At 48.4% G+C, this 10,592-nt stretch overlaps 7 non-coding genes across 7 annotated transcripts; all 7 read right to left on the minus strand.

Moving 5' to 3' along the window:
- Positions 1–1,289: 1,289 nt before the first annotated feature.
- TRNAS-CGA (transfer RNA serine (anticodon CGA)) lies at positions 1,290–1,371 on the minus strand. Its single transcript has one exon. It is a non-coding gene; the product is annotated as a tRNA-Ser (tRNA).
- A 74-nt stretch (positions 1,372–1,445) lies between these two features.
- TRNAS-CGA (transfer RNA serine (anticodon CGA)) lies at positions 1,446–1,527 on the minus strand. Its single transcript has one exon. It is a non-coding gene; the product is annotated as a tRNA-Ser (tRNA).
- A 232-nt stretch (positions 1,528–1,759) lies between these two features.
- TRNAS-CGA (transfer RNA serine (anticodon CGA)) lies at positions 1,760–1,841 on the minus strand. Its single transcript has one exon. It is a non-coding gene; the product is annotated as a tRNA-Ser (tRNA).
- Positions 1,842–7,624: 5,783 nt separating this feature from the next.
- TRNAS-CGA (transfer RNA serine (anticodon CGA)) lies at positions 7,625–7,706 on the minus strand. The gene has a single exon. It is a non-coding gene; the product is annotated as a tRNA-Ser (tRNA).
- Positions 7,707–7,780: 74 nt separating this feature from the next.
- TRNAS-CGA (transfer RNA serine (anticodon CGA)) lies at positions 7,781–7,862 on the minus strand. Its single transcript has one exon. It is a non-coding gene; the product is annotated as a tRNA-Ser (tRNA).
- Positions 7,863–8,095: 233 nt separating this feature from the next.
- TRNAS-CGA (transfer RNA serine (anticodon CGA)) lies at positions 8,096–8,177 on the minus strand. The gene has a single exon. It is a non-coding gene; the product is annotated as a tRNA-Ser (tRNA).
- Positions 8,178–8,251: 74 nt separating this feature from the next.
- On the minus strand, positions 8,252–8,333 carry TRNAS-CGA (transfer RNA serine (anticodon CGA)). The gene has a single exon. It is a non-coding gene; the product is annotated as a tRNA-Ser (tRNA).
- Positions 8,334–10,592: the final 2,259 nt, after the last annotated feature.

The raw sequence follows: 10,592 nt of genomic DNA on the forward strand, positions 1-10,592 counted from the left end.
TGTACTCGCCTCAAGATATCGGCTATAATTGGCATAATATACGAGCAAATTTCGTCACACTCGCAGACAGTAGTTCTTCCTTAGAAACTGAAAAATCATACATATTGCCATCTAGCTGTAAGGATGGGAACCTTTAGCTACAGTGTATGCGACATCTCTACCGGAGCGGCATCTGTCCCGGATTTACCTTACCTAGCTTAAGGAATAAGAATTCTTCAGCAACAAACCGCAGCGGATAGGATTTGAACTTCTGGCGGGGAAAAACCATTAGATTTCAAGTTCAACTCATTACCCACTCGGACACCACAGCTGATTTGAAAACCGTCCTCTGCAAGGAATTCTTACGAATACCTCACATATCGGTTGAGAATTCTCGGAAAAGAACCGCCGCGGGCAGGACTGCAACCTGTGCAACTCCGCAACCGCAGCTGCTTGAACATCACTCTGTAAGGAATTATTATGAATACCTAGCACATAGATTGAGAATGCTTAAAAACCAACCGCTCCGAACACGACTCGAATGTGAACGGGTTGCACCCATTGGATTTCAATTCCAACTACTTAACCACTCGGACACCGCAGCTGGTTGAAACCCACTGTGTGTAAGGTAATATTTTGAATGCACAGCATAAAGTTTGATAACTTTTAAATTCAACCAACCGCTGCGGACAGGACTCGAACCTGTGAGAGTACAGCCCGTTGGATTTGAAGTTCAGCTACGTAACCTTTCGGACAACGCAGCTGTTTTGAAGGCCACCTTGTATAAGAAATAATTATGAATACCTCGAATTTCGTTTGAGAATTCTCTAGAACGAAGCACTGCCGACGGGATTGGAACCTGTGCGTGTATATCCCTTTGGATTTCAGTTCCAATTCCTTAACCGCTCGGACAGCGTAGCTGCTTGAACGCGTCTCTGTATAAGGAATTATTATTATGCATACCAAGCAGAGAGTGTTTAAGAATTCTTAAAAACCAAACGCTGCAGACAGGACTCGAACCTAAGCGGGTTGAACAAATTGGATTTCAAGTTAAACTCCCTAGCCAATCGAACACCGCAGCAGTGGTAGAACTTGTCTTTGTAGAGAATTATTATGCATACCTAGCATATTGAGTTTAAGAATTCTTAAAAAACCATCTGCTGCGGACAGGATTCGAACCTGTGCAGGTATTTCGAATTCGAGTCTATTGCTTAACCGCTCGGACACTGCAGCTGCTTGTAAAAAAAAGCAGCATGTAAGGATGTATTATCCATGCCTAGCACGTCGTTTGAGAAGTCCTAAAAACCAACCGCTGCGGACAGGATTCGAACCTGTGCGGGTTGTACCCATTGGATTTCGAGTCCAACTCCTTAACCACTCGGACACCGCAGCTGCTTCGAAACGGCAACATGTAAGGATGTATTATCCATGCCTAGCACGTCGTTTGAGAAGTGCTAAAAACCATTCGCTGCGGACAGGATTCGAACCTGTGCGGGTTGTACCAATTGGATTTCGAGTCCAACTCCTTAACCACTCGGACACCGCAGCTGTTTCGAAACGGCAACATGTAAGGATTTATTATCCATGCCTAGCACGTCGTTTGAGAAGTCCTAAAAACCATCCGCTGCGGATAGGATTCGAACCTGTGCGGGTTGTACCCATTGGATTTCGAGTCCAACTGCTTAACCGCTCGGACACTGCAGCTGCTTGCAAAAAAAGCAACATGTAAGGATGTATTATCCATGCCTAGCACGTCGTTTGAGAAGTCCTAAAAACCAACCGCTGCGGACAGGATTCGAACCTGTGCGGGTTGTACTCATTGGATTTCGAGTCCAACTCCTTAACCACTCGGACACCGCAGCTGCTTCGAAACGGCAACATGTAAGGATGTATTATCCATGCCTAGCACGTCGTTTGAGAAGTCCTAAAAACCATCCGCTGCGGACAGGATTCGAACCTGTAGATAGATAGATAGATAAGAAATGGGTGAGCCCTGTTTTCGCAGAGCTCCACACGTAGGTCTATGAAGACCCTTTGTGCCCCTTGAACGGGTTTGCCTAGTCCAGCCCTAGTGCTCCTATAAAGGATACCAGTGTCCGGATTTTGGCGTTCCTGATGTCCTCCAGGCTCACGAAGTGTGAGCCCAGGTATCGATGTCTAGTGCTTGCAAAAGCCTCGCACTGACATAACACATGCGCGGAGGTCTCCTCCTCCTTACCGCATCTTCTACACATCGGATCGTGGGTGATTTTCATGATGTGTAGGTGTCTCTGTAAGGTATTGTGGCCTGTTAACAATCCAACTACCATTCTCATTCTGGTCCTATTCAAATTCGTTAGGACCTTTTTATAGCTTTGACTAGGCCCTTTGATAAGTTCACGTGCCTGTCTTGCTATGGTTAACCTCTTCCAAATATCTAGGTGAGACTGGTTTATCCATTGGGATATTGCCAGTCTCACACTTCGGAGTGACACTCCCAGGAAGGGCTCTGGTCCTGTAAAGGAACCCATTGAGCCCTGTTTCGCTAGTTTGTCAGCTTCTTCATTTCCACTGATTCCTGTGTGCCCAGGAACCCATAATAAGGTAACTGAGCTAAGCTCACACAGCTGATCTAACATCCTTTGGCATTCCCATACCAGTTTTGATGTTGTTTTAACTGCACATAGTGCTTTTTTTTTTTGCTAGGGGCTTTACGTCGCACCGACACAGATAGGTCTTATGGCGACGATGGGATGGGAAAGGCCTAGGAGTTGGAAGGAAGCGGCCGTGGCCTTAATTAAGGTACAGCCCCAGCATTTGCCTGGTGTGAAAATGGGAAACCACGGAAAACCATTTTCAGGGCTGCCGATAGTGGGATTCGAACCTACTATCTCCCGGATGCAAGCTCACAGCCGCGCCATAGTGCTTTTAACGCTGCCTGGCTATCACTACATATAGTGATGTGTCTTCTGTGTCCAGGCATTTTCCATATATTTAAAGCACAGGCTAGTATTGCGTATACTTCAGCCTGGAAAACAGTAGCATATTTACCCATAGGAAGGGAGAGCCTTGTCTTAGGCCCCCAGACCCCGGCGCCTGTGCCCGCCTCCGTCCGCGAGCCATCTGTGTACCATGTACAGCCCCCAGACTTAAGACGGGCCCCAGCGTCCGCGGCCCACTCATCCCTTGTGGGTATCACCACTGTGAATCTATAATTCAAATTAAAGCTAGGCTTCATCAGATCCCCGATCATCATTGCCATAGGGCAAGTCTGGTGAAGCCTTGTAAGAATAGAGGCATGACCTCTATTCGGGTTTTTGAAGGACCATCCTCCGAGTGACCAAAGGCGATAGGCACTCATTCCCGCTATTACCTTAACATATAAATGTAAGGGGGGAAAAACTAGGATGGCCTCCATTGCACATAATGGTGTAGTATCCAGTGCCCCTGTTATTCCTAGACAAGCAAGTCTTTGGACACTGTTTAACTTGGTGCTCACAGTTTTACTCTCTGAGCCTGGCCACCAGACTATAGATGCATAGGTGATCGTGGGACGTACAATGGAGATATAGAGCCACTGGACCACCCTAGGTCTTAGGCCCCAAGTCTTCCCGACGGCCCTGCGACAGGCCCACATAATCTTGCGAGCCTTATCCACCTTATGATCTATATGTTTCTTCCAACTCAGTCTTGCCTCAAGGATTACCCCTAGGTACTTAACCGAGGTTGTCTTAACTAATTTTTTTTCCGAATAGGAAAGGCTCTGACAGTCCGTCTAGCCTCCTCCTCCTGGTAAATACCACGAGCTCCGTCTTATCGGGATTAACCGACAAGTCTGTCTCGTGACACCATCTTTCCACCCTACGTAGAGAGCTCTGTACGAGTTCGGAAACCGTACTGGGGAAATTTCCTACCGCCATCAGGCTTATGTCGTCTGCATAGCCTTGGGCGTATATTCCTCCAACATTTAACCTGGTAAGTAGTTCGTCCACTACCAGACACCATAATGTTGGTGATAATACTCCTCCCTGTGGACACCCCCTGTCTATATTAGCTCTCAACATTACAGCGTTGAGAGTAAACAGAACTTGACGGCCCTGCAGTGAGGCCATAATCCATTTTATGAGCATACTGCTCAGCAAGTTGTTGCTGATCCAAGGCACTCTCCAGCCTAGAAACCAGCTGGTGTAGTGCCGTCTCAACCGACTTCCCTGGTTGATATGCATGTTGATGAGAATGCAGGGGAAAGTCTCTTAATACTTTCTCCCTGATATGTCTATCCACCAGTCTTTCCAAGGTCTTAAGTAGAAAAGACGTTAGACTAATGGGTCTATAATCCTTAGGTCTAGTATATGAAGACCTTCCGGGTTTAGGTATAAATACCACCTTCGCCTGACGCCACAAGGAGTACACGTACCCCATAGTGAGACAGGCTCTAAAGATTCTGACCAGGTATGGTATAAGGAACCCCCCCCCCCCCCCGCCTCCTGAAGAAGCGCCGGGAAGATCCCATCCACACCTGGGCTTTTGTAAGGGGCAAAGGATTCTAATGCCCACTTAACCCTTCTTGGGGTAACAATCTCTGCGGCTTCCCTCCAGCCACTTTTATCGGGTCTGAAGGATCCGCTCGATTCTACCTCACTATTCGTGATTACCGAACCTGGAAAGTGGGCATCAAGCAGTAAGCTCAGGGTCTCCCCCTCTGTGGATGTGTATCCACCAGAAGGAGTCTCGAGTGAGCCCAGCCTTGCCCTTCTATCCAAGGTTAAAATTTTATGAAGCCTTGCCGCTTCATGTTGACTTTCAATGGAGTCACAAAATTGTCTCCAAGATTTCCTAGAAGCCTTCTTGACTTTTGACTTGTACCTTCTTTGTGATTCTTTGTAAGAATCTAGGCTTTCTTGATCCTGAAGTTCCCTGTATTTATTCCAGAGCCTTCGTGTATTTCTCCTCAGGTGTTCAAGATAACTATTCCACTTGAAGCTTCCTGTTACTCGTTTTGCCTTAACAATAGGGCAGTTTAATTCATAAGAGGTAACCAGTGTCCGTGTGAGAAAACTCACACTGAGCTCCAGCTCCTCTTTGTTTTTAATTATATTTGAGGGTCCTCCCTCCAGTCCCCTCCTCACGTCCTCCCTAAAAGATATCCAATCGGTTCGTCTAGGGTTTCTGTAAGACGGGATCTCTATGGAGCCCTCTATATAAAACACAATGTGTCTATGATCTGACAAGGAAGGCTCCAAAGAGACCTTCCAGTCTTTAAATTCCTGCATGATTCCCATGGAACCCAGGGTAAGATCTATGATCCCTTCGCTCCTATTATTAATGAAGGTAGGGGTATCACCAATATTCATGATCTCAAGATCAGCTGTACATAGAAATTCTATGAGGTGCTCTCCCCTTCGGTTTGTATTTTTACTTCCCCAAATGCTATGATGAGCATTGGCATCACATCACTACGAGGTTTAATCCTTGTTTCCTACAGTATATCACCAGTCTCTTGAACTCCTCCGGTGGGGGTGGAGATTCAGAGTCTCCTGGGAAATATGCAGAACAGACAACCAAGTCTCTTGGCTGTCCGCCCTCTTCATATCTCATTAGGACTGCTACTAGGTCTCTAGTAATGAAACCCGGTATAGCCCAAGCGTTATGATCCTTAACTAATATACATGCTCTAGGCTTCTCCTCTGCTATTCCACTGAATAGAGTGAAACCTGCACAATTTAGTCCCATGATATGTCCCTGTCTAAGCCAGGGTTCTTGTATCAGGGCGACCGAAAACCCGCCTTTCTGGATACTTCTATTAAGTACCCTAGAGGCCGCTATACAATGTTGTATATTTGCTTGTATGAAAGTAATCATTCTTTACTTTCATAGAATACTTTACCTTATGCGGTCTCCGGAACTTGCAGCTCCGTCTCCCGCGATGGATCCTGGGGCTTGGCTGGCCCCGGTTCCTGTCCGGGCTCCAGCTCTTCCCCCCTGCTGGTCTCGGTTTTATCTGTGGTGGGGTTGGTCCTCTGCTTGTCACGCTTGCCCTCCACTAATGTGAAGGTAGCCACATGCACCCCGCAGAAGATCTTCTTCCCCACCACTTTCTCCACATCCCTGGAGTCCATGCTGACCACAAGGCGGACGCCTCTCTTCTCCTCCTTGCGGTCGTAGACCCTCCAGCTGGCGGGATTTAAGCCATGGTTCTGGCGTGCCATTCTTCCCAAAAGGACGTTATTGTCCTTTGGTTGTCCTGGTATCCAGACCATGACTCTCTTGTAGGAAAGGAGTTTGTCCATGCCCACAATTGTGAGCCTGGCTCCTTCCCACGGTTGTACACCTGTAACAAGGCTAGAAAGCCATGCTACAGTTTCATTGTTCTCCGCTATGATGACGGCCACACCCCTTGACAGATAGCAGTCCAGGAACTGAGGCTTAATGGGCCCCTGCTCCGGAAGCTCGTCTATCAGATTGGTGATAGCCTCTTCCACAGCTTCCACCTGTTTCTCGGATAGCTGCTGGTCAGGATATCCCACAGGTACTATGGCCATCCTGATCCCAGCTTTAGCTATCCTGGCGTACTCCACTTTGGGTCTCTTGCGGGTCTGCCGATCTTCTTCTGGGGTTGCCCCCGACAGAAGTCGTTTCCCCCCTGGCATCTTAGTGGGTGGGGTCCTCTGTGCCCTAGAAGCAGAGCCCTTTTCAGGGTCCCGCCTCTTGTGCCCATTGGATCCCTCCACTGTTGTCGCTGTTGTGGTAGTAGAAGTCCCCTCAGCCCCAGGAGTTAGGCCTTCTTTGGCCTGCTCCCGGGCCTTTAAGGCCTTCTTGTATCTCCTCTTTTCAGCGCCAGAGCGCTGTTTCTTACTCTTCTTCACCTGCAGATTGCCCACCTCTTGAGTGAGCCCTCTAACTGTTGAAGTCGAACTGTCCGAGGGTATCTCCGAAGAGTCCCCTTCGGTTGTTGTTGTGCTGGTATTTCTCTCGGAGGCCCCAGAAGAGCTCTCCGGTTTATGGGTGGCTACGGAACTCATGTAGGTCCCACGAGTAGCTAGGGAAATATATGTCCGCCCAGGCAGAGCCCCGCATACCTGGGTAAGGCTACTTACTTCGAGAAGGCGCCAAGTATCTCGAAGGCTCCGTTCAAGACACATCTCCCATGTGCCATGCACCCCATCGGCACGGGTCGCGTTACACCTTAGGGTTGGGCGGTGCTTTAGCTTCCTCCTCCTTGTATGCCGAACGGTTACCCAATAGGGCTCCATTCGGCATCGCAAGAAAGGAGCTACTAGTCCCCCTCACCGCGAAGAGGATCTTCAATTGAAGAGGGTAACCAAGGTTAGCCCCCTACAATTGTAGAAGCACACACGAGGGGGATTCGAACCTGTGCGGGTTGTACCAATTGGATTTCGAGTCCAACTCCTTAACCACTCGGACACCGCAGCTGCTTCGAAACGGCAACATGTAAGGATTTATTATCCATGCCTAGCACGTCGTTTGAGAAGTCCTAAAAACCATCCGCTGCGGATAGGATTCGAACCTGTGCGGGTTGTACCCATTGGATTTCGAGTCCAACTGCTTAACCGCTCGGACACTGCAGCTGCTTGCAAAAAAAAGCAACATGTAAGGATGTATTATCCATGCCTAGCACGTCGTTTGAGAAGTCCTAAAAACCAACCGCTGCGGACAGGATTCGAACCTGTGCGGGTTGTACCCATTGGATTTCGAGTCCAACTCCTTAACCACTCGGACACCGCAGCTGCTTCGAAACGGCAACATGTAAGGATGTATTATCCATGCCTAGCACGTCGTTTGAGAAGTCCTAAAAATCAACCGCTGCTGACAGGATTCGAACCTGTGCGGGTTGTACCCATTGGATTTCGAGCCCGACTCCTTAACCACTCGGACACCGCAGCTGCTTCGAAGCGGCAACATGTAAGGATTTATTATCCATGCCTAGCACGTCGTTTGAGAAGTCCTAAAAACCATCCGCTGCGGATAGGATTCGAACCTGTGCGAGTAGTACACCTTAGACTTCGAGTCCAACTGCTTAACCGCTCGGACACTGCAGCTGCTTGCAAAAAAAAGCAACATGTAAGGATGTATTATCCATGCCTAGCACGTCGTTTGAGAAGTCCTAAAAACCAACCGCTGCGGACAGGATTCGAACCTGTGCGGGTTGTACCCATTGGATTTCGAGTCCAACTCCTTAACCACTCGGACACCGCAGCTGCTTCGAAGCGGCAACATGTAAGGATTTATTATCCATGCCTAGCACGTCGTTTGAGAAGTCCTAAAAATCATCTGCTGCGAACAGGATTCGAACCTGTGCGGGTAGTACCCATTGGATTTCGAGTCCAACTCCTTAACCACTCGGACACCGCAGCTGCTTCGAAACGACAACATGTAAGGATTTATCATCCATGCCTAGCACGATGTTTGAGAAGTCCTAAAAACCATCCGCTGCGGACAGGATTCGAACCTCTACGGGTACAACCCATTGAACTTCTAGTCAAAAAATCTTAAGCTGTCCGACACCGCAGGTGCTTGAGGACCACTGTGTGTGAGTTATTACAGTATATTGAAAACGTAGCATAAAGTTTGAGATTTTTTCAAGAAATAAAACCGCTGCAGACAATTCTTAATCCTGTGCGGGTAGAACCCATTGGATTTCAAGTCCAACTGCTTAACCTTTCGGACAACGCAGCTGATTTGAAGGCGCCCTTGTGCAAGGAATTATTATGAATACATCACATTTCGTTTGAGAATTCTTAAAACCGGTCCGCCTCTGTGGTGTAGTGGTTAGCGTGATTAGCTGCCACCCCCGGAGGCCCGGGTTCGATTCCCGGCTCTGCCACGAGATTTGAAAAGTGGTATGAGGGCTGGAACGGGGTCCACTCAGCCTCGGGAGGTCAACTGAGTAGAGGTGGGTTCGATTCCCACCTCAGCCATCCTGGAAGTGGTTTTCCGTTGTTTCCCACTTCTCCTCCAGGCGAATGCCGGGATGATACCTAACTTACGGCCACGGCCGCTTCCTTCCCTCTTCCTTGTCTATCCCTTCCAATCTTCCCATCCCTCCACAAGGCCCCTGTTCAGCATAGCAGGTGAGGCCGCGTGGGCGAGGTACTGTTCATTCTCCCCAGTTGTATCCCCGACCAAGAGTCTGAAACTCCAGGACACTGCCCTTGAGGCGGTAGAGGTGTGATCCCTCGCTGTGTCCGAGGGTAAACAGATGATGATGATGATAATGATGAATTCTTAAAACCGAACTATTGCGGACTTCAGAAAGAAATACAGCTCAAACTAATAGCAGAAAATAATTACTCAAAAAATTCAATCTTACGAAGAATCTACCGAAAGAAAGAGTATTGTTAAATGAGTACACATGGTGTCCGCCTCTGTGGTGTAGTGGTTAGCGTGATTAGCTGCCACCCCCGGAGGCCCGGGTTCGATTCCCGGCTGCCACGAAATTTGAAAAGTAGTACGAGGGCTGGAACGGGGTCCACTCAGCCTCGGAAGGCTCAGCCATCCTGGAAGTGGTTTTCCGTGGTTTCCCACTTCTCCTCCAGGTGAATGCCGGGATGGTACCTAACGTAAGGCCACGGCCGCTTCCTTCCCTCTTCCTTGTCTATCCCTTCCAATCTTCCCATCCCTCCACATGGCCCCTGTTCAGCATAGCAGGTGAGGCCGCCTGGGCGAGGTACTGGTCATACTCCCCAGTTGTATTCCCCGACCAAGAGTCTGAAGCTCCAGGACACTGCCCTTGAGGCGGTAGAGGCAGACATGTGTTGTATCTACTTCTTGTTAATCCATAGGTTAGGTGTTCCACAGTGGCTCAACACTTCGTTAATTACTCGAAATGTTACTCGCTCACACCCTGTTGTAATCTCTATCATACGTTGTTACACTTTCACTCGAAGAAATATTCTCTGTCCGCCACCGTTGTGTAGTGTGATTAGCTGCCACTCCCGGAGGCCCGGGTTCGATTCCCGGCTCTGCCACGAAATTTGAATAGTGGTACGAGATTTTCCGTGGTTTCCCACCTCTCCTCCAGGCTAATGCCGGGATGGATGGTACCTAACTAAAGGCCACGGCCGCTTCCTACCCATCCTACGCAAGGCCCCTGTTCAGTATAGCAAGTGAGGCCGCCTGGGCGAGGTACTGGTCATCCTCCTCAGTTGTATACCCCGACCCAGAGTCTGAAGCTCCATAAGACTGCCCTTGAGGCGGTAGAGGTGGGATTCCTCGCTGAGTCCGAGGGAAAAACCGACCCTGGAGGGTAAAGAGAGAACGAACGAACGAATGAAATATTCTCTTCTCCACGGCTTAAACTATTCAAAATATCTCCGTAATGAAATAGTTCCTCTGAAATCATGGAATAATTCTCGAATTCAAAAACCAAATACAAACTTATTAAGAATATCTCAAGTGAAGTTCACAAAATGAGGTAGAGGACATTCGAAGTTTCCAGACCTATCACTTCGATCACGTTCATATCTTGACATTTCTTCAGAACGTACTAGAATACGCAGCAGTCGGGATCCAGCAAGAATACTGTGTTCTCTCACTCTTCTAACTCAACTCAACTTCTTTCGACGTTCGTCCAGTGAATAATATAATGTTCGTCTCGACTTATGTCTTCGATG

The sequence above is a fragment of the Anabrus simplex genome, chromosome 3, assembly GCF_040414725.1.
Source record: "Anabrus simplex isolate iqAnaSimp1 chromosome 3, ASM4041472v1, whole genome shotgun sequence".
NCBI lineage: Eukaryota > Metazoa > Arthropoda > Insecta > Orthoptera > Tettigoniidae > Anabrus > Anabrus simplex.